The following is a 22,977-nucleotide window of genomic DNA, read 5'->3' as shown; positions in this document are numbered from 1 at the left end:
AACTCAAACTACCTCTTTTTTTTCATTTTAGAATGGCATTGCAAGATTTGCTGAATGGCCGACGCTCTGGCCCCTTTAATGGCTGCTGCACCTGAACGTGAAGGTGGTGAAATTAAAGGAGGAGGTCAGGGTAATTTCTTGGAAGAAAGACAATGATAATGTGGTCCCCTTGGACTAAAAGAAAAACAGAGTGTAGCACTCAGCGATGGAGTGACAGTGGTGAAGACCACCTTCTCTGAAGAATATTCCCAGCAGGTAACTGCTGAGAATATCTTCTACATGAAGGGCCACAGCATAGTGGGGAATGAGCCCCCTGCCACCTTAGGATAGTGAGAGGAACACGGTTCTTCACTGCTCCTCAGATGCAGGTTTCAAGAGCACTGGAGGATGAGGTGAGCCTGCTGCTAGACCCCCCCCCTCTCCTGATGTCCACCTTGCCACAGTGCAGAGCCAAACAGGTCTGCTCACTGTGGAGGACAATGTGGTGATGGTTTGTCATTATAGAGTCACACACTACATTTATCCTCACACACTCACCACCGTTTGTAAGTATGGCTGTACATTGTGTAGGTTAGTGAAATCACACACCTTTAGGTCATGGTTGACAACTTCAGTAAACAGTAAAGATTAACTTTTATTCATACACTCATTACATGATGTGAACTTTTAATGCTTTGAACAATTTGGTGCCTTGTCATTGAATGTTCATTTCACGACAAGCAGCTTTTAGTTGCAGTAGAATAGCTTCTATTTGACACTAACATCTCCCTATGTTCTTTGTTAGGTGGAACCCGTCAGGATGAGGGAGGGGGTGTCAGGCCTGCAGTGCCTCATCAAAAGCTGACCCTGGAGCAGGTGAGATCTTCTGCTTGACTTTGTAGGAGGTCCAAATTAGATTGTATATTTTATGCCTATATCAACACTCACACTACAAAAATGAATTTCCTAACCAAGTGAAACTGACTTAAATTAAGAATATTAATCTTAGAAGTTTAGATTCTAGATGTTTTCACTTATTAGGACACGTTCTTATTAAGATAATTTGACTTGTTTTAAGTTATTCTTTCTAGAGCAATCGTTCATAGATATTATATCTTATTTTAAGTACATTTTATACAAAATCAAGTTATATCACGCATGCAGACGCCAAAACCAGTGAACAGTAAGAGATTTTTTCTTGTTTTAAGATTTTGTGTGTTCTATAGCAACAGCATAGCATTCCATTACGCCAACAGGAGCCAAATAAGCAGCAAGTCAGCATAGTTACTTTCGTAACATTGCAAATTTACCGTTTGGTTGTTATGCTGTTGCCGTAATAGAATGCAGTCTGCCATGCTGTTGATATAACATCACATGCACATTTGTTGTCATTATAATGGGCATTTGAATTTACGCAATGAATGGGCCAACCGAGCTACCGAGTGTAGAGAACAGCAACGTACATTTAAACAAGAGTCAATAACAATATTTACAGTTTGTTTATTAAACATAACAGCTTGATATGCAGTAATCCTTCAGTTTCTCCAAATTAATAATTTCTGTGGCCATGGCAACATTTGGTACAGTAATTTCATATGATAGCAAATTTCTATATAACTCAATATTTACAGTTTGTTTATTAAACATTTTAATTTACCAACAATACATCAGTAAGATCATATTTTCTTGGAACATACGTCTTGGTATTGAGCATAACAGCTTGATATGCAGTGTAATCCTTCAGTTTCTCCAAATTAATCATTTCTGTGGCCATGGCAACATTTGGTACAGTAATTTCATATGATAGCAAATTTCTATTAAAATCTAGTGTTTCATGAACTTGATATTCACAACAAAATAAAACCGAATCAACAATGAAAATATTATTAATCAGTCCAAAAATAGGCAATCCATTATCAGTGTCTGTAATAATCAAGCTTTTTCCAGTTGTGTAAGTGTTACCATTTAACGTAACCCACTTGACAGAAATTACATGCTGGACATCGACAATGTTTAGAAAATCTCTGAGCTTTGACTCAACATATTGGAAATTTGACACTTCTTCCACAGGGCCTAGATCTTTCTCATGGGTAAAAATATTATTGTTCTCATTTTGTGTGCTTTCAACAATTTGATTGTGCTGGACAAGAGATTTGCAAATATTTTTATAGTTCAATTTTGAAGACCACTTTTTAAAAAATCTGTGTTTGGATTCAAACCTCATACACATATGTCTTCTCAGGGGACCCAGGGCCTCAATTTGTGAAGGAAAATGTATCATATAATGCTGTTTGGGAGTTATGTTGTTGGCAGGGAAAAGATTAGTAAACTGTTTTAGGTGTTGTTCAATCATCCTCCTGAGTTTTTCCAATGTTTCAATGGCTATAACTGGGGAAAATATGATCTGAGATATTTCAAGTAATCCTATCATAAACTGAACATATACATTAGTACTGATGCTGTTTACAATAAATGGAAATATTTTCATGAACACCAACATCTGCCCTGCAGACTATTTAAGTTTGTTATCATTTGAGGATAAAGTATTTACAGTGATGGGGCATGGTTTGTCGCGTACATCAACCGGTGAATAAGAAAAGCCTTGTATACCTGTGTTTATGGAGTCCAATTCAGTGTCTCCAGACAAAATGAGAGCCTTTAACACGCATTTCATTTCATAGGGCACCACACCCTCAAGTAAGACATGCATTATATCCTGTGGGGTTTGCCGGATTAAATCAAAAGCTGGGAAATCGACAAGTTTGCTCCTTCTATTAAGGCCTGTTATGGTCATTTTTATATTCATCATCATATCCTCAAATGTATGTTCATGTGTACAATTTGTCATGTTTTAATACATGACGACTCCATTAATCTTTACACTTTCGAACAGCTGAATCATGATTAAACAGTACAGATCGTATTATTCTCAGTGCAGCACAGTCTCTGCCAAGGCCAAAATCTCTGCTCACATGCAGACATACACTGACGCACACACTTATCAAGACAGATAAAGACTGGAGCAGAACCTTCTCATAACATCTTCATCATCCTCCAACAATTCCACTATGGGCATCTGACTCCCTCCCTTTTGTCTCTCACTGTTGGGACCTTTTCTTATCTGTATAAAAAGCTTAGGCTTTGAAACTGTTGAGAGGGGCGCGGCACTTCCTTCGGACGTCCGCCTGGACGGACGCTAATTTTGTTCCATCTTGTACCTTTTTTCTTAGTTTAGAATAAACTATTTTTTATATAAAATCATCAATGCTTCTCCTGGACTCCATCATTCAACCAGAGCAATGAATCATGTCTTCAAATGAGGTCAACCGTAAATTCAGCCGTAACAATTGGCGTCGACGAACTGAATCCATCTTCTGCTCTGTGGGGCATCGACCGTGGACCAGCACTGAGTCGACACACTTGAAGCCCCGGGGCTGGCCCGCGGTGGTCCGCCCTCGGACAGAGACTGGAGCACGAACCATCGGTTGAACCTCAAACACCAATTCGGACTAAGGTAAAGCTGCCTTTATAAATATATATATATAAATTTTCATTTACATATATATTCGCTCTGTGTTGATTTTTTTTTGGAACCAGTCAAGCATTGTATTGATTTTCAGCTTTGAGCTTTGATTTTGATCCTCAGCTGTTCTGTGTTTTGACGCAGTGAACTGCCATGAGAAAGGCTCAAATGGTTGAGGCTCTGTGCTTTTTAATGCTGTAGGTTCCCTCTGTTTTTCTTCGGGCTCGGATATTTTGTTTAGGCATAAAATACGGCTGGTCATTATTTACTTTGGTTTTGTTCGGACACCCACAGACAGCCTGTGAGGTCCTGACCATAGATAGACGGGCAACCAAAGTTTCCAAAACATCCCAGCGGTGCCATGATCTGAGTTCACCTCTGTACCGAAAGCAAAATAGATTAAAACCCCAAATCTAACCTAAATTGTGTTTCTGTGAATCAAACAGATGAACAACCCAATAAACAAATAATATATGCATACGCATATACAATCTTGGTATGATGTGAACTCAGATCATGCTTTCAGGCGAGTTTTACTTTTTTTTTTATCTTTGTTTTTATTTTGTTTAAACGTGGAATCAGATTTCTCCCTTTGGCTTAGCTTTAATGCTTTCATTTGGACGAGTGTCAGCTTTTGAGAAAGGGAGAGAAAGACAGAGAGCCAAACACACACACACGTCGCTGCTGTGTTTTTCTTTTTTTTGGACGTGTGAACACACACACACACACACACACACACACACACACACACACACACACGTACAGAGAGAGAGAGGGAAGCGCGCGCACGCACACGCACAGGCACGCGCACGCACAGCCAAACACGCACGCACGCACCCACGCACAGAGAGAGAGAGGGAAAAGACACACACACACACAAGAGAGAGAGGTGGCGCCCCTCACTGGCCAGTTTAGTGCACTACACACTTGTGACACAACATTGTGATTTCTCACTTCTCCCCTGCCGATAGAATAGTGCCATTACACACAGACACTATTTTTATTTTTATTTTAAATTTTATTTTGATTTCATGTTTGATGGGCAACACACACTCAAACACACACACACAGATGAATACAGTATTTCATTTTATTTTATTTTAATATTACTGTTACCATCATTATCATTTTTTATTATTTAAATTGTTAGTTTCTGTTGGCTTTGTGGTTGCCCCCTGAAGAAACGACATCTTCAATGAAAGAATGAAATCACCTTCAACTCTTATGCTAATGAAATGTCAACATCATTCAAAGGACCAAGCATCAGAAGGAAATGGACAATCAAAGGTCTGTGACCTTTCAGGACTCAAGGACTCAACTCCCATTCAGCAAAGCAATGCTGAAATAACTCGCTCAGTCCCAAGTCAACTCTTCATCGTCTATGAATGGGCCGCATGCCCCATCATCAAAGACTGAGAACCTGTGGGCGTCGGAGTGGACACTCTCCCACCAATGAGTTGCGAGTTAAACGCCACGACTACTGCCTGAATGATGGGCAGCAACTGCAGACTGGTCACACGTCTGCTGGATATCTTCACCAAAAAAGACACTGTTTCAAAAGCCACAAGGATACCAAGCCACAAGAAGTCCACCACAGCCTTTGGTGGTAGTGCTAAATCACTTTAGCCTTGAACTTTGGCATGGAGGGGGACAACTAGCAAATAGCCAACAAGCTTCTCCTTCGCACAATACTAACCCCTCTATCTTCTGACTGTGCACTAGATTATTTTGTTTTCATTTATTCTCTCACACGCAGACAGACCAGACATACAGTCACACACCCACATTCATAACTATGAGAAACACAGGACCACCAGAACTTCACACAGAACCCTTCTGTTTGCCACATGAGATCAAGTGTGCCCATCATTTATCTTTGCTTTTATTCATTATGTTGCTCATTTATTTACACTGATTTTGCCTTTATGAGAAAAGAACAAACAAAAGGGGAAGAAAATAGTGTTACTGATAAGGTTGTTTTTGTTTGCTTTTCTTTCATTTTATACTCTTGCTGAGGGAGGCCCCCACAATGCAAGATATGGTTACATCCGCTGAAGACAGAGCCCTCTGTTGCCTCAGCTTTTGGAGCTGAAGTTTTAATTTTTATTGGCCATGATTTTTTTTGAGCTCACACGTTTTTCTCCTTTGTTATTTCTGAACGATTCTTCTTTTTCTCTTTTGTTTTTACTCAATTTCAGGAAAATTGAGACAGAGATTGAGGACTGCAGCCTCAACCAAGTTTACATTTTGACATTTTTTGACCGATACCCTCGTAAACAATCTGTACCTTACCCTTTTTGAAGCTGCTTGCGACAGACAGCCTAGTTCAACATTCATTGTTTTCATTTTGCGCGCCTCCCCCTTACCGCGTCGGACTGTCTGGCCGGCCCAAAGCCACTCGACAGCATGGGGGGGGTACCAAATTTTTCCTGAGAAAAAATGTCCCATTAGTTGCTATGAGTACATAGGCAATTACTTTTCAAACAAGAAGTCCTGGTTTAATGTGCAGAAAAAGGATACACCTTGCTAGGGAAAGCACTCTTCGGGGGATAGTGGTCCACCTGATTTGATACATGCTTGGTAACCGAATACCGTTCTGAACAAATTTCTACGTTCCCTTAGAGTGAGGGTTATTAGAGGTTGCGTGCTCCGTTCAATCTTAGAGGTGCCCAATAAAGTCCTGACAGTTGAGTTTCCCCCAGGTTTGGTACCGGGGTTGAGTTTGTTTCCCTCAGGTTGCAGACCGAGGTTGAGTTATTCCCAAGCTCTTATTTTTCAAGAGTGTAGGTTGAGTTTCCTGCCGATTCAGAGGTTTTTTCTTAGACTTCTGGAGTTTATGGTGGTTGAGTTATTCCCAAACTCTTATTCTTCAAGAGCGGTGGTTGAGTTTCCTGCTGATTCAGAGATTCTTTTTTACATTTCTGGAGATGGACAGCGGTTGAGTTTCCCCTAGGTTGGGTACCGGGGTTGAGTTTGGTTATTGTGCACGGCTGTGCGATTGCTGCCTGATCAGCAGCTAGTAGACTGTCAGTACTGCAAGGGACAATACTCTAAGTGTAGACTCCGCCAAGGCGGAATAAAAGGAGCGTACCTCTTAGTAATCAGACGATACCAGTAAAAAGCAATTAATTAACACTAAAAGGTTGCCAAGCATGGGGGGGCAATAAGAGCTCATTGACCCCGAGAGAGGAGGTGGACTGGCTATCGCCATTGGTGGGTTAGATGAGACCTATATTCTACTTAGACACTATGCAACAAAACCTTGTGAATGCATGGACGTGAAAATTGAGGCATGAACGTGTGCGGTGCATGAATGACTGAATGATGACACGTTACGTATGCCTGAGAGAACCGTGTTGTGAGTGCGAATGTGCCGTGGACGTGTCATTGAGTGATTGACCGATGAATGGCTGTTTGACTACACATGTTCCTCTGTTTCACCTTCCTTTCCTCCTGGGTTTTGATGCACTAGATCTTCTCCCTGTTTTTGCCAATTATGTAGTGGGGTGTTCAGAAAACACTGCTGCTTGTTAAAAGAACTATGGTTTTAGGCCTTGGGCCTTCTAAAAAGTTTACCAGGTTTTAAAGGTTTTTTCTGGGTGTTTAAAAACACCAAACGACGTTTTTTATATATGATACCACTTTCAGTGGAATGACTGGCTTTGACCTTGACTGACCTTACTGTTCATGTTCAGTGTCCATGTTTTTTGTTGTTATACTGTATGTGTATACTCGTTGTGGTGTGCACTTGTCTACGTCTTCGTCTTAGCTGTTGTTATTATGTAGCTTTTTCCAAAATACAGGTCGCTGTAAGGAGACGAATCAGATCCAACTAAAGAAAAGAGATATTTTAAATTATCCAGTTAAGTCTTAATGGTTTCCTCTCTTTCTGTTTCTGAGTGTTTCCTAACAGAATGCCACCGCCTTCTCGACTCCGATCCTACCTCTTCGCCGCCATGCCTGGTCACTGCTCTTATGATGAAGGATGAGAATTAAAGGGAAGTATTGTCCATAACTGTAACTGGGAAGCAAAGGGGAAATAGAAATAGACACGTGACAATATGACATATTGTGGATGTTCTAACATAATATCTATTCCAGAGACTACAGAGACTTCCAATCCAACTGCAAAAGTGGGGACAGATCTTCAAATTTCCAAAGGGAGCGTACAGTTGACCCTGGCTTTGACCTTTTAAGGCTGAGGAGGAGGAGGTCGAGGAGGTTGGAGGGCACACAGGCAGGCGGACACAAGAGAGAGGAAAACGGAGACACATCCAAAATGATCAGATAAGTGATTTTCCAATGATATTTATCATATGGTTTTAAGAATCCAAATGTATTCTTATGTAAAAAAAGGGAAGGGAGGGACCAACGTCCCTCTGATTTTTGATTTATATTTTATCATAGGAAAATATACCTCAAACCCTCCAACTATTTTCTTCTTGTTCCACCAGCACTTAGCGTGCAAGACCATAAAACACCTTCACTGGGTTTAGACACGTTTAAGGAAAAAATTAAGTGTTCTCAACATTGGGTTGGTGGCCCAATCTGGGTCGCCTGAGATTTAAAAAGGGTCCTCCTGAAACTCTTGATAATTGATTGAAATAAGAGATAGTTTAAAGTTAAGTAACTTCCAAGTATTTAAGGAAGCTCTCCAAACCGTGCTGGGGCTCGTCACCCCTACGAATGGGATAAATACAGAGAGCAAAAGACAATATGATTGTTCGACTCAACTTAACTTTAATTCTGTCTAACCTTAAAGGGCCAATAATCTTGCTTAACTCTAACTCAGACACAGAATAGGAGACACTTTTGCCACCAATTGACCTTCAAAATTAAGTAAATTAAATCTCAAATAATAATTATGAGGGAAAATAATGAAATAAATGAACTGACAAATTCAGCTCTATAAAAGAATTAGGCTATGTAATTAGGTGTGGAGTGTTAACATTATTCGGAATAAATAAAGGATAGAATAAGATTTCTCCTTCACAAATAAGAGATAGCAAAGAAACAAACAATTTAAATAAATAAATAACATCATTTATTTATTTGGTTAAACTTATTTAGCTTTCTCACATCTCCATGTCTCCCAATTGTATGTATTCATCTTGAGAAGACATGTAGCCACACTCCACACTTGTCCGACTTGCATGTCCTTCTCCGTCCGACTTGCATGTCCTTGTAAACAGTGGTTCTCAAATTGTTGCTTCTCACCAGGTAAGTAGACGTACCACAGATAATCACTGCAACTCCAGCTATGCTTCTTCTTACTCCAGGAAAAGAAAATCGAATTAATACTTCCTGCTTTTCTTTCAGCCTCATATTTTCCCACTCGCGTGCGAATGGGCTACAGAGCTAGCATGGCTAAAAGCTCACTAACCCACACCTAACCATTGTGTGACTGTGCAGCAGCACCTTTTAGGATCTGAAAAGCTCTCAGATCCTGACCTCTGACCTGTCTCTGCCTTCCTGGCCATACTAACTATTCATTTAGTTAGTTAACTAAACCTAACACCCCTAAACTTTTATTTTATTTTATTTTATTTTATTTTATTTTATTTTATTTTATTTTATTTTATTTTATTTTATTTTATTTTATTTTGTTTTGTTTTGTTTTGTTTTGTTTTGTTTTGTTTTGTTTTGTTTTGTGAGTGTTTTTCCCCCCCACCCCTTTTTTTTCTGTCCAGGTACCAGCTAAAGCCTACCAGGTACCAGGTACCAGCTAAAGCCTCAGTAGTGGGATCGCGCCTGTGTTCAGGTACCAGCCAATCCCAAGAGTTCTGTTTCGGTGTTTTTCCCCCTCTTCTGTTCAGGTACCTTCCGATCCCAAGAGAGGTTGCCAGGTGTGTGGAAACTACCCTTCCTCAGACAACAACCAATCATCTACAACGTCGACCGGAAACGAACGACCCACACGGCAGTGAAGGTCGCGGAGCAGGCAACATGGATCCAAGATGATTGCCGACACCAGCTGATGCTGAGACGGAGGCTGACCGAACAATGAAGGGGGAACCGACAAGGCCACTGAGACACACACAAGAAAACGCTCTAGAACAAGGGCCTAGCTTTGTTTATAAGCCACACCAAATGCTCATAGCTAGGTTGAGGGAGGACAACCTCACACCTAGCTGCAGGAATACAGTCATAAACCCTTCTGCTACGATTGAGGAAAATACTCAAGGTTCTTCACTCATGATGCCGCCAATCAAGTGTGATTCTAACCATGGCTATTGGTTACCCCAGTTACCACTGAACTAAGCCGATGAAGACGAGTGATGTCCTTGATGCAAATGATGATTTTTGCTTATCTAGATGTAATAAAGGATGATTTTTGATGATTCATGCCATTGATAATAATGATGAAGTTTTTTTAAGGTTTATTTCCACATTTTTCTTGATATATCTGTGCCTCACAAAAGAAGAATATATCCAATGTATGACAATAACGATGCTAATGGTTAACCCTGACAGACAGCAAAGGTGGAATATAATAATTTTGTTTCTTGATTTGGTCGTTGAGGCGACCAAAAGTGGGGAATGTTATGGTCATTTTTATATTCATCATCATATCCTCAAATGTATGTTCATGTGTACAATTTGTCATGTTTTAATACATGACGACTCCATTAATCTTTACACTTTCGAACAGCTGAATCATGATTAAACAGTACAGATCGTATTATTCTCAGTGCAGCACAGTCTCTGCCAAGGCCAGAATCTCTGCTCACATGCAGACATACACTGACACACACACTTATCAAGACAGATAAAGACTGGAGCAGAACCTTCTCATAACATCTTCATCATCCTCCAACAATTCCACTATGGGCATCTGACTCCCTCCCTTTTGTCTCTCACTGTTGGGACCTTTTCTTATCTGTATAAAAAGCTTAGGCTTTGAAACTGTTGAGAGGGGCGCGGCACTTCCTTCGGACGTCCGCCTGGACGGACGCTAATTTTGTTCCATCTTGTACCTTTTTTCTTAGTTTAGAATAAACTATTTTTTATATAAAATCATCAATGCTTCTCCTGGACTCCATCATTCAACCAGAGCAATGAATCATGTCTTCAAATGAGGTCAACCGTAAATTCAGCCGTAACAGGCCATAAGTGGTCATTAGGGATTTTTTAAAGAAATTCTGTACTGGCCCTCTCCATTTCTTCACACTGTCTGATATGATTTTGTAATGTTCTTGGGGTAAAATCATTCTCGTCAAAGTTGCTTTGCATACTGTTAAAGTAACACTCACAATGCCTGCACTTGCTAAAAGCAAAACCAACCCCAGATTTAAACCCAGCTAGATCGTGCTGAGCAAGGGTATCCCCACATACTGATATTACAGCACCAAAGATATTTGTTTCCGTGCTTCCAGTTTTGACTCTTGTACCACTGTAAAGCTTCTTTAAATCCTTTTCGATTCGCTCCAAAATAACATCAACACCAGCCTCTGAAATATCCTTAGCTTTCGCAATTGCGAGAAGTCTTATGGCTGGAAGCTTTGATCTAAATTTTGGCTCAATGTTTCCTAATGAGTAATAGAACATCAGTAGTTTGTTAACAGAAGCATGTGCACCAAGAGGATTGCAGATTTCGATTTCATCTGAATATAAAATTAACTGTAATGCTGTGCGCTTAACAGAAAATAAAGGATGAGTTTTGAAAAGGCTTCCATTAACAATGTCTTTAAGAAAGCCATCTTTGCTACAGTTTGTTGGGTGATGAATCATACTGGATATTCTCGGGTTACACAGAAATTGTTCCAAAATTTTGATGAGAGGCACATAATAAAAAGAAATGTTCCTAGTTTTAAGTACCCTTGTTCCACCTCTCTTAACTCTAATGAGCTTTTGTGAGATGATGACCTCTTCAGGTTCAACTGGATGAAAAAGTTCTTTAATAGTTTGGTCCTGCATGTAACTCGTGGTCAAGGAGGCGAAAGGATCGGGGAAGTCAACAATTGTTGCCATTGTCTCATTACGAAGGTGCTCTATGTAGTCCATATGTCCATGTCTTTCAAAAACATTCCTCACTCTCTCTCGCAGGTTTTCCAAAAGGGCAAATTGAAACTGTTGCACTTCTGCCACTATGTTGTTGACATTCCCCTGCAATAAGAAACAAAGAAAATTATCATTATTAGTAGTTGTAGTCTATTTGAGCAGTTAATTTCCTTTTCTTTTTCATTTTTCTCAAAATTTCCACTATAAAAGCATTTGTATTTTTCTGGCACAACCCCCTTTACCAATTGACCAAAAAAATAAACAAAAAATAAAAATAAAAGAAACAGTAATTTTCTATCTCTTAACCCCAAACTGAACCGAGCTTATTTTGTCCAATTTGGCATTATCCAAATCTAAACGCTTCTTGAAAAAAGCGTCAAATCAAGGATGAAAACATGACAAAAATGTGCCGGAAAAGCAGCACCACAATAAAAAAAAAAAAATCAATGAAAAATAAATGGAAATAGCCCCATGGTAAATGGACTCAACTTATAAAGCGCTTTTCCACCTTGATCAAAATCAATCAATCAATCAATCAATCAATCTTTATTTGTATAGCGCCAAATCATAGCCAATGGTATATCAAGACACTTTACAGTAGAGCAGTCTTAAGGACGTACTCTTAATTTTATGGATACAAACATATGCATATATACATATATACACATACATATGTATCCTACACCCAACATGAATTACAGTAAGGAACCAGTCACCCATTCACTCTCTCATTCATACACCAATGTAACACATGGTGTTTATGGTGCACTCTATGCAAATTTCCCCGCCATTCAAAGGTCTGTACCTCTTCATGAGGATGTGCCTCAGACAAAGAATGATTTAAAAAATAGGTAGATACTTTACCCGAGAAATGCAGCATCTTTCGCGAACATCAACGGTGAATGCAGCAGCACGTCTGGTTAAAGCCTGTATAAAAGAAATGAGACATGAAACAAGAGAATTATTAGCCATTGGCACTGTATATAAATGTCCCATTTAATTCCCACTTTATGCCCTTAATTGATCAAATTATTCATAACATTTTATAACATATTATTCTCAATTTTACATTATATACCAATGACGGTGGTTTTGTAAACTTGACCACAAATAAACATGTAGTTAAAAAAAAAAAAAAAAAAAGGTAATAAGATCTCATTGATACAATATTTATTACAGGTCAACATCCCCCTCATAATGGGTTGCACCAAGTAAGTGCCGCACCACTGTTATGAATGCTAAAGTGAATTTATATTATATATTATATTATATAGGCTGTGAAACAACAGCTAAATTGCAGCCTAAAAACCTGTCTGGCGATGTGTCCTCTGCATCGCGCATTATAATCCTACCGGTTACCTGTACAGTTGAAGGACGGGACCTACCAGGTGTAAGCTGCATGCTAGTGGACTCTACTGTAAACATCGTGCGCAGCTACTGCTAACGGTAAGTATGTAACATTTGCAGTATACATTAACAGCTGGGTTGTCACAATTATAGACGTTAATTGTCTACAATGGGCAAACACCTACATGTTATACTCCGCATTCATGTTAATCTTCTTTTTTTTTTCTTTCTCAATGCTACGTTAGCCTGTCTCAGTAAGTCCCATTTTGAATCGAATGTAGCTAAGCTAACCTGGTGACATTGTGTGAAGATTCACTGAAACATATTACGCTAGTCGATTATGCTTACCGTGTCGGGGGTTATTTGGGCTTCAAGGGGTTGAACATCAAGAGGTTGACTGTGCCTTTCCTCTTTTTCATCCAGGAGCTCTTGTTCGTTGGTCCCACCTAGAGTTGCGTTTAAGCCGTTAGCTTCGTTAGCTTCGAGGGTGGTGGAGTCTGCTTCAGTATTGCTGGTAGCACTGCCGGTAGAATGAATGGATGAAGCACAGCCGGAGAAAATGGGTATGTCGAACCGTTCATCTCCAAGACCATGCGAGTGAGTCAATGTAGAAGTGACCGGTGGTGGGCGTCCATTAGCCAGGTAGGATGCATGTCTTCGTTTGATGTGGTAGTAGAACGAATTAAATACTCGATATTTTTCTGTGCAGCCATCTATTCCACAAATAGCACGAAATTTAGGATTGCGTCCATGAGCTTTGTTGACATGGCTAAGTAGTACTTTTAAAGTCAATGCCATGAACACGAAACAAATGACACAGCGCCATCCCGCCGCCATCGTGAAAGAGAGAGGATTTTGAAAATAACCTTAATGTCTTTTTTATATCTGATCAGTTATATTTTACACAGTTTGCGTATTTTTTGTATTGTCATAAATTATTAGTGAATATTCCATTACTAACGAGACCTTTAATTTATGGTTTGTCCTGAAACAGAAAACGCACCCCCATTTCAGGCTAATTGGAATTCACTTTCGACAGCCACAGAAGGCGACAGGGAGCCGCGAGGAGATCGTTCAGAGTTCATACAAGAAAACGACAAAACTTGAGCAAAGAGAACCACGGGAATAAGGTATTTTAGGCAAATAATATTAATTCTTTGATGATGACTCCCTTTGGCGTTCGTTACTAAAGTGGACTATTATAACTCTTTTCTTTCAAAAATGGACGAGTCATTTAATATTAGCCTGGATAACTAGCTAACGTTAGGAAGTTAGCCAGGCTAATATCAAATTATGCTAAATACATTTAGCAGCTTTACTATAAAAAAAAATAGATTGCGATACATTTGCAAATCAGAAAGGCACAACATGTACAGGGTTTGTTGGACTGGATAATTATTTTTTTGTTTTGTTTTTTGTAGCTGATGGCGGGTGCGGGCCAGACATCGAGCCATGCCCATGGTGGAGAAGACGGAGACTGGTGATGTTTAAACAAGGCAAATAAAGTAAAAAAAATATATATATATATATATGATTACTTTGACAAACTGTCCTTTACAGTATGGAACGTGACCGTGTGGCAGTCGAGGTTTTAAAAGGTAAGAATAAAAAAAGATTCTGACTGTGAAATATAGTATAATAAATGAGTAACACATTTATGAATGTAATTTGAGTAGTGTATTCAAAAACTCAAATTAATGCCATTTTGTATGACTAATAGAAAACAAAAGAGTTGAAGAACAATTGGGTTAACTGCCGGGTTGCCATGGGTAAACCTTAAAGGAACAGGCCACCGTTTTTACAGACTGAGATATGTTCTTACCTGTGCTTAGACGAGTTGATGAGTACCTGTCTAGTCTTTGTGCATGCCTTCAGTCATGCAAAACGACCAAAGATGTTGTTAGCAATTGGCCTTTCCCAGTATATTCCTATAGCTCCAAACAGGGGTGAAGTTGGAAGCTACCACGCTCTTCAACGGTCACGCACAAAGACCAGACAGGTACGTATCAACTTGTCTAAGCTCAGGTAAGCGCATATTTCAGTATGCAAAAATGGTGGCCTATTCCTTTAACGTATATGGTTAAATTTTTATAATTGAAGCCAGGCTATTTTTAGCAGCCTTTAGACCTTCATGGATAAGGAAAGCCTATCTCATCCAATGTGTTTTAATAAAAAATACTCTTTCCTAACATGGTCTAAAATAATGTCAAAGTACTTCACATAATTAGCGCTTGGGATCTGCACTATTTTGAAGTTCAGGATCTTTACTTTTCTGTGTTTCTTACCTGTGCACACAATCTAGTTCAGCTAAAATAAATATTTTACATTTCAAAACCTCCTTTAAACATTTTACAAACTTGAAATTTCGAGCAGTTATGACCACAGAATCATATATGACTTTTAAAATTAATAACATTTCTCTATTTGCGCCAGCTGCAAATGTGGATGCAGATGTCCTGCCAACCTTAACGAGAGAAGATTTAAAGGACCTCTTTCCTGGGCCGGAACACTTTCGAAGAAGGAAAGCCATTTGGGACCTGGCCCACCCTGTGGTAAGTTATCCTTGAGCATTAACTTAATGTTTTGGTCTGTTCTAAATACCACATTCTTCTGCTTGTATTTCATGTGTCCAGGAGCAGGCAACAAAAGAAAGTGAGGGTCCTGTTCATCCTGCAGTTAAAATAAGTCCTAGTTGTGCAGCTCCCAAGCCCGCAATATGTGATTTATACTGACAGTGAATTAGAGCATGTGAGGAGAGAATATTTTGAATTTAAACGCATTGGGCGAGAAAGGGAGTGCCGGCTTTCTAAAGAGCTGTACTGTAGACTGATAAGAAATACGATTATCAGCATGATAACTGCTGTGAGAGCGTCAGGTGGGACTGACTGCCTGCAATACCCCACAAAAGTGGGGCTGCAGGCCATGGCCAGATGAATCATGGACTACTATCCAATGGTTGCTGACTGGGAAAACACCAGCTGTCCATGGGTAAGTGTTGTATACGATGATAATAATATACTGGCCCATAGACAACACATAGAGATGATGTCTCAGCATTTATGAAGATTTTTTTTGCTTACAAATATTTTTTTTATTTTATTAATACAATGTTGACAATGACAACAGTATATAAAGCATTTATGAAGATGATATTGGACTGAAAATTATTTTAGAAAAGTAATTAATCAAGTCATTTTCTTGATACTGTATGTAATCAACCTATGTTTTACTTATTGATTGATAATTTTTTGTTGACAGCACACTGTTAATGTTTTCTTTTTTAAACTTTAATTTGTCCAGGGCTAGAGGTGTAATGGGGTAGTATTTGTGTGATAAACTGGCACCAAACTTTTTTCCTGACATTGCCTTGTCTTATTGTGTATGGTCTTGTAACCATATCTTACAAGTAGACCTGTTTTGAATATGTCTTTACTTTGTTTTTCGAAAGACGCTGCTGTATTTTAAAAAACTTTTTACAATGTTATTACTTTTTTGTGTTACAGTCCGATATCTTTAAGAAGCTCAGCAAGAGACTCCAAAACATCAAGTCTCCACGAAAAGGGCAAGGAGCTACACCATCGAGAGGCAATGGGAAAAGAAGACGCCTTTCATTTGAGAACACTACAGGCAAGGAACTCACAGACGAGGGAGAAGAGCCAGTCCTGGACTTGAGCCCGTGCTCTTCTAATGTCTCTCCAAGAAACACCATTTGCACCCCAGAAAGCCCACAGGTTTACTCTCCTAATACGGCCAGCGAGAACCTAGTTAGATCAGGCAAGTCACCTTGTGGATCTCTAGCAGCAAAAGAACAGAAATAAAAGCTTGGTACTGTAAATGAGATTGTGTACACAAGCTTTGTTTTTGTTTTGTTTTTATTATTAATATTAATACTGTGGTATCCTAATAGAAAGTGAATATTGGTATCATGTGTAGTTTTTTTCTTAATATCTGAATTGGTTTTGAAATTTTAGTATTACTATTAATTTGCACATTGACCATATTGTATGATTTTGATATTTCTCTTGATATTTTGATTATTATGAATATTATTTTTTTGCATATGTATTTGTACAATGAACAAAGACCAAATCTCAATTTCATTATTGTTTTTTTATTCATTTTTGGTGTAGGTCCCAAACTGCACGACAGCCAGATTTCCCAGGCCAGACACTACAAAACACTGCAAGAAATGTTTCGAAAGCCAAAACAAGACAAGGAGGCAGTTGCCCAACTGTTGGATTTAGAATTTGAAGCAAGGAGAAACTTCATAGATGCAGACCTGCTAAAAGAGCCGGACAAGGCAGCTAAGATAATTGACGCCTATCCCTGCTTCAAAGACATTGACCATGTAAGTTTTTATTTGTTTATAGTTTGCTGATACTCTCTGGCTATTGTCATTTACATAAATTCCACTAATGCCTTAGATTTTGTTTAATTTAGTTTTGCATGTGTATTAGGCAGCTGTCTAAACTGCAGCCAGCTGCCCTTGCCTCATCTTAAGGAATCCTGAAGTAACATTCTGGTACCTTTAAGGCCCTCGACGAAGTGGGGAGAATCATTTCCAACGGACAGCACAACTATGTCAAGGAGCTGAGAGAGCGCTGGGAAGTCTTCCAGCAAAAATTACTCCTCTATGCTGTTTACAAGAAGGCAATGAAACCACCGATGTCACTTTCTAAAGGTAATTTTTGAAATGATAATTTTTAAAAGAGTTATTTAAAAATGATTTGTTTTGTTATTTAGACTTTTCAAGTATATAATATCAATAACATCTTGTTATTTATTTTTGCTTCCGCAGAAGAACAAGCAATTGAGCTACTGAAGTGCCTCCCAGTGCTATTTCCTTCTAATGCTGCCCTTCCGAAGAAACTGTCCAATGCATCGGACGCCCTGTTCCATATCTTATTGGTAAGATTTTTTGTGTTGTGTAAGCTTGTAAGATTATAAGATTCCTATTTATTGCATGGTACATGGTCGTCCAGAGGTTAGCACTCAAGCTTTACAGCTAGAAGGTGCTGGGTTCAATTCCGGGCCGGAGGGGTCTTTCTGTGTCGAGTTTGCATCTTCTCACCGTGTCTGCAAAGTATTCCGCCGGGTACTCCGGTTTCCTCTTCCACTAAAAAACGTGTGCTGTAGGCCAAGATGAATCTGTGTGTAAGTGAATGAATGGATGGACCGTTAACGTAGATGTGTGAAGTGTCAGTCTGTCAGTCTACCCCAGGGGAAACTGTGACTACATATAGCCTACCACTACTGTGTTTGGAGTGAATGGAGAACAATAATGTGCAAAGCACAATACAAATTACTATTAGGTTGTATTTGATGCGAAAGGTTTGAGAGCCATTGTTATTCAACAATATAATATTTAGTTTTTTTCCTTTCAGCCATTACAGGAACCAGGAATGTTTCTTCAGAAGCGACCTCTCTGCACACCAGTCCTGCTCGTTGATGAGGATGGCTGCTTCATATGTGCTGGCTCAACTCCCATCTCATCTTTTCCTAAATCCAAGCTCCAGGAAGCCATTCTTTACATTATGGTTTATTACTACGTTTTTCACATGGCATACCCCAAATGCATTGCATCCTTGTTGCGAGCCCTGCAAACAGAGGTGCTTCAAGATCCCATCACGGACAATGATGCAACCCCTGCCTATAAAAAGGCGATGACAGAGTTTGCAGCTGTTGTTGGGTAGGACACTCACTTTTACAAGTATGTTCTGAAATGCATTTGGTTATTGCATTTTCTTCATTGTTTTGGAAGAGCATTCTTTACACTCTCATCTTTGTTAAAAGGACTTGAGGAATATTGTTTAAGAGAGGTGTGCATTTTGCAATTATTTGGCATTTCAAACTCATCTTAATCACCATCTTAGAAAACCCTATTAAGAAACATACTGTCAATGTTGTGCAATGGCTGAAAAGATTTTTTTGATCAATAAAAAGGCTATTACTGCACTGTCTCCTTTTGTAAATGTATTGTTGATGCTTAAAGCAAGACTATCTCAAATCTAGTATCTCTATCTACGCAAGAATTATAAGCTTATTTTAAGATGTGTGGTGCACTAGAAATGAGCACATTTTGGTCTCTGCCTAAATCCTAACAAGCAATATTTACTTAAATCAAGAATAGATTTGCTCAAAATAGGATATAAAATCTTAATATAAATACCTAAAACTAGTGTATAAGGCTTAAAACAAGATCTTCAGCTTTTTGAACTTTTTTCTTGTTTTAAGAAATCTTGATAAGTGCAAATGTCTTACTGCACTGGCAGATAATTTCGCTTGAAATAAGACTTTTTTTTACCCCAAAACAAGATAATTTTTCTTATTTTAAGAAAGGGCTTTTTTGTAGTGCACAGTTTGGTTTCGTTCTGGTCTTATTTTGACACTTCCTGTTACCTCACTTTGTTTCCTGTTTCAGGCTGCTTCATTTACTGTGCAATCTGCATTATCTGTTCTACCAGCTGTCACCCATTTCACTCGTTATCCCTGCTCTATTTAATTCTGCTCCTTTAGTTTCTGTTTTCCAGATTGTTTGTGTTCATCATAGACCAGTGGTCCACCAGTTTTCCTCATGTGATTTAGTCTGCCCGGTACCTTGACTTATTTCTTGGATTTTTGCCTGATCTCTGCCTGTGGTCGTGTACATGAGTCATTTTCAGTGGGTCCAGCATCACGGGAAAGTTGTAGTTTTGGCTATTTGTTAACCAGCTAGTCAAAAGTTCAAGGTTTTTTTATTGGTCATTTTTCAATGTTTCTATGATAAACTACATTTGTTCCTCGGAGCTAGCGGTATACAAGATAAATCTAGTACTAAATTAGTGTTCACTCTGAACACACTACTGTACCACTGGGTGTTGCATTATTCTAACAAGTCCCTTGGTTTCATGGAAAACAAATAAACAGCCTACAGTTGCACTGTCCACCTGCCAGGCTGAGTAATGGCTTTAGCTGCCACAATACAGGAGTGCTTGTAGTTACAGTTACTGAAATGTTTTAGAGGGCTACAGTATAATTGTCAAATCTATGAAGACAACCAAGGAGCGATAGCCTTGGCAAAGTGTACGGACAACGATGTAAGCACATTTATGTCAAAAATCATTTTGAGAGATCTGTGATGAATGAAGCAGGATGAGCCGAGCTTGGAATACTGTCCAACAAATGAAATGGTTGCAGATGTATTAACTAAACCAACAACAAAGATGAAACTGATGAACTTTAAACTATTTATGTTTGGAATTTAAACTCTATCAGTGTTTAATCAATTTTATTTTAAATGTGAGCAAGTGTGTGTTGAGTAATGTTGGGGCAAGTTACTATTAATTGCATATTAGTAGTTAGTGTCATTTAAAAGTAATTAGTTACATTACAATATTACTCTCTGAATTGTAATGTGTTACACTACTTTTGAGTTACTTTCACCAAAATAACAGCAGAAGTATGAGTTGCATTGTAAAATGCTAAAATATAGTTTATTGCAGCTGATTATATATCCAGTGGAGGGTGATGTGGTAAAGCACAATGACTGTGTAGGCTACTAACAACTGAATATAATATCTACAGTGAAAGCTCATGGTGCAATACAATAAGTGACATTGACTGTCAGAATCACAAAAGCAGACAAAGTTAAAATCTGGTAAATTATGATAAAGATATTGTACATATTTAAAGTCTAGGCCAATTCACATGAAACACATAGAGCTAGAAACAACTATAATGTAACCTATATCCTTATGACGTGACAAGACGCACAATCTTTTTGTTTCTATTATTTTATTTTAATTAAAGCTCACAGCACAAAGCTGGCATGCACTGGACGGACATAACTTACGCTTCATCAAGAATCAAAAAGTGCTCTTGAAGGAGTAGGCCTCAAGGAACATGGCTCAGTCATTTCAGTCCAACTTCACAATAATGAAGAACATGTAGGTTAAACAAAGTCTACCACTGCTTATCAATAAAACACAGGCCAATTTGCTAAAAAATGGCTAATACATAGGCTACCAAACAAAGGCTGGTTAAATTAAAATAACTTAGAGCTAGAACTCTAGCTAATGACCACATTTTTCAAGAATACTAAAAATAAATGAAACAAACACAGATAAGAAAAAAACAGGAAAGCTGTTAACTTACAGCCTATTCAACAGAGGTAGCATTCTGCTAAAGAAGGCTGGGGTGGGGTGGGCTAGCCTATTTCACTACCCACTTGACTGAAATATCTGTTGAAGCACATCAGGATAAGGCTTTCCATCACAGGGGCAGAATTGAGATAAAACATTACCTCTGTTTCCACTGACATGGGCACATCAGCCGTGGCATTGGGCTGTACATCAAAGGGAAAAAAGTCATCCTCGCTGGTCGCAGCAGGTTGAGGGGCATCGGGCATCAGGGCTGTAGGCTCTTCTGCTGTTAGGGGTCGGCACTCCGTTGTGAGGAGCAACTTGATGTGGTCTCTTCTGGCTTCTTCTTTAACCCAGCGCAGCTTGAACTTTGGCAGGGAGACAGCAGCCAGAAGTGCTTCCTTGGAATCAATTGTGGTGGCAAATTGAGTTTTGATTGCTCCCACAATAACCTCAGGCAGCCCAGTGGTCGTTTGTGATAGGCCATTTTTCATTCCTAAGATTTTGGCCGTCAGAACTTCTAGCGTTGGTTGATGCGTTCTATAAAAACAAGTGTCTTCACCCTGTAGGATGTCCAGTGTGACTGTGAAAGGCTTCATAATGGCACAATATTCCTTAAGAAACTGATATTCCCTGTTGTTCATACATTTAATCTGAAGTTTTGTGCAGAGGCTATTGATGTCAGTCAGGGGCCTTTCTGTGATCTGACCATAGGCGTTAAATAATGACTTCTACCGTGTTACTGTGGGGACAAACAACTTTCTATCACTGACCTCTTCCAGGAACTCTGATACAACTGTGGAGCGACTGGCCTTTGTCCACAGCACTGAACATTTGACTGTAACACTATGATACACAGCTCTAGATTCTGGATTAGATACCAGTCAATTTACAACCTCATTGTTTGCAATTAGACACCAAAGTGTGTCATTGTTGAGCTGTTGCTTCAAAACTACAGTCAAAATAAAGGTGAAAACAGTTCTCATGTGGTCCTGTGTGTTAAATAAAAGGTTTGTTGTGAGTTTCTCCGTGTTGGGTCAAACAATGGGCGTGCTGTTGGTGAGCTCTGCCTCCTCCTCTGCTGCATACCTGAGTAGCTCAGCAGGTGCACACGTGTGGGTAATGAGCAGAACATCTGAGTGTTTGGCATGCTCTCTGCAGCAGCAAGGATCAGAGAGCACATGAACAGCTGTACCATGCACTGCATGTTTGGAGGACTTTCCCTACTACAAACTGACTCGCTCATAAGAGAAGACACCGCCGGTAAGAGCTTGTTGCTCCGCGGATGTGCTTCATTCAGTCTTAAATGTGTACAACAATGTTGCATTCAGGGACGCTTTGTATTTCTCATATTTGACCGAGTATGTACTGCTTTTGTTGTGGATTAGATTAAAACATTATTTTGATATAATTTAAGTGCTTGGAAATAGGTAAAGTTTAAAAATTGAGTATATTACATATTAGAGTAAAAAATAAACAATGTTGTTTTGTCACATTCATATATACTACTGCTGAATAGTACTTTATGACATGTAGTGAAATAGCATTAGACTTTCAGCTTTATGTGCACAGTGTGCAGCAGGGTATTTAGCGGTATTTATAACGTGCAAAATATTTTTTTACTATCCTAAAAAAAGCTGTAATTTTTTTTTTTTTTTTTTTGCAAAAGTGTCAAATGGTAGAAGTTCTAACATCTATTGTTCCTCACACCAGCCTCACAGTCGATAGTCAGTCAGTAGTTTATTTGGATACTCTTGTTTCACGGTGTTACAGTTCAAAAACAACAGCGTGAGCAGCTTTTTACGAGCTCAAACATCCACAGACTGAAGTGAAAACAGGAGCAGGACCAGAAAACTGCTGAAATAAATCCTATACAGTCCTATTGTGTGAGGAGACCTGGGGAGGGAAACCAGGGCAGCAGAACTTCAGTTCTCACTCTAATGTCAACACCGTGACGTTAGCGCCAAGCTAACGTCACAAAATGCATTTTAATAGTCTTTTCAAAGA

The 22,977-nt window shown here is 39.1% G+C and overlaps 1 protein-coding gene and 1 long non-coding RNA gene across 2 annotated transcripts in view; one reads left to right on the top strand and one right to left on the bottom strand.

Moving 5' to 3' along the window:
- LOC114457987 (uncharacterized) overlaps positions 1-22,977 on the bottom strand; it is a 98,122-nt gene that overhangs the window by 28,439 nt on the left and 46,706 nt on the right. The gene's annotated exons all lie outside the window — the stretch shown is intronic.
- Positions 17,495-18,336, top strand: LOC114457992 (uncharacterized). The gene is made up of 3 exons (XR_003672979.1): positions 17,495-17,531; positions 17,649-17,758; positions 18,235-18,336. It is a non-coding gene; the product is annotated as an uncharacterized LOC114457992 (long non-coding RNA).

Source organism: Gouania willdenowi, chromosome 24 (assembly GCF_900634775.1).
Source record: "Gouania willdenowi chromosome 24, fGouWil2.1, whole genome shotgun sequence".
NCBI lineage: Eukaryota > Metazoa > Chordata > Actinopteri > Blenniiformes > Gobiesocidae > Gouania > Gouania willdenowi.
Note: the sequence above shows the minus strand (reverse complement) of the source record. Positions and strands in the feature narration are given on the sequence as shown.